The sequence below is a fragment of the Trichechus manatus genome, unplaced genomic scaffold (assembly GCF_000243295.1).
Source record: "Trichechus manatus latirostris isolate Lorelei unplaced genomic scaffold, TriManLat1.0 scaffold00067, whole genome shotgun sequence".
NCBI classification, from domain to species: Eukaryota; Metazoa; Chordata; class Mammalia; order Sirenia; family Trichechidae; genus Trichechus; species Trichechus manatus.
In genome coordinates, this window is record NW_004444003.1 from 7,761,444 (window position 1) to 7,762,627 (window position 1,184).

Consider the following 1,184-nt stretch of genomic DNA (forward strand, 5'->3'; position numbering starts at 1 on the left):
TTTCATCTGATTGGCTACTCACAGTATATTCAATCATGGGAGTGATTACATTAAAACATGGAGAATCGTGGCCCAGCCAAGTTGACACACTATCTTATCCACCACATAAGGAGAACAATAATTATGCAGGAGTCAGGATTAGAGATTGTTGGGGACGTGCATTGCAATTTTAGATAGGATGGCCCAGCAAGGCCTTACTGAGATGACATTTGAGAAAAGTCAACAAGAAGAGTTAAAAAATCCATGCAGATATGTGAATAGTGAGCATTCCAGACAGAGATGCAGTAAGTGTAAAGATCCTAAGTCTGGAGCATGCCTGTGGTACTTAGTGAAGATCAAGAACACCAGTGTAGCCTAAGCAAAGTGAGTTAGGAGAAGTAAAGGAGGAGAGGAACCCAGAAAGGTAATGAGAGTGCACATAATGCAGGGGCTGTCTGTCATTGTATGAATTTGGCTTTACTCTTCGTGAAATGGGAAGTCCATGCTCTGCTAAGAATCTTCTAGGGTCAATCTGACGACTGTGTTAAGAAAGACGGAACAGGCGCAAGGGCCAACTCAGGGAGACCAGTCAGGAAGAGAGTGCAGCATCTTTGCACATTTGTTTCGACATTACAATAGGGAAAGAAAAAAAAAAAAAGCAAGAACACCTAAAGTCCATCAAAATTGTCTTGCAAATTTAGCTAAATTATGATACTATGGGATACTATATAGCCATTAAAAAGAAGGTTGTATACTTATTATAACTTACATGATAAAGCTTCAAGACACATTGTTAAGGGGAAAAAAAGCATCCACTATGATTCCATTTACGTTAAACTAAAAATGCAAAAAATACAAAAAGCAAATGTGTTTATCTACACACGTTAGTAAAGAAGGACTACAAAGTGACATATACAACCAAGAAGGGGAAGGACAAAGGAACATCTTTTCCATTTTGCTCTTTGGCATTCGTAATTACACATTTATAATTTTGGGATCTTATACAAGACTCTGTGATTATTGTGTGATTTTTAATACACCTTTTAAAGAGGGAAAAACGGAATGCAACATTTCTTGATAAAAATACACCATTTGCGAGAGACTCCGGCAAGATGGCGGTCTAGGCAGAAGCACCACGCCGTCCCTCCACAACAAAGATCCGAAAAACTAAGCCAAACAGAGAATCAACAATCCTGAAACCCTAG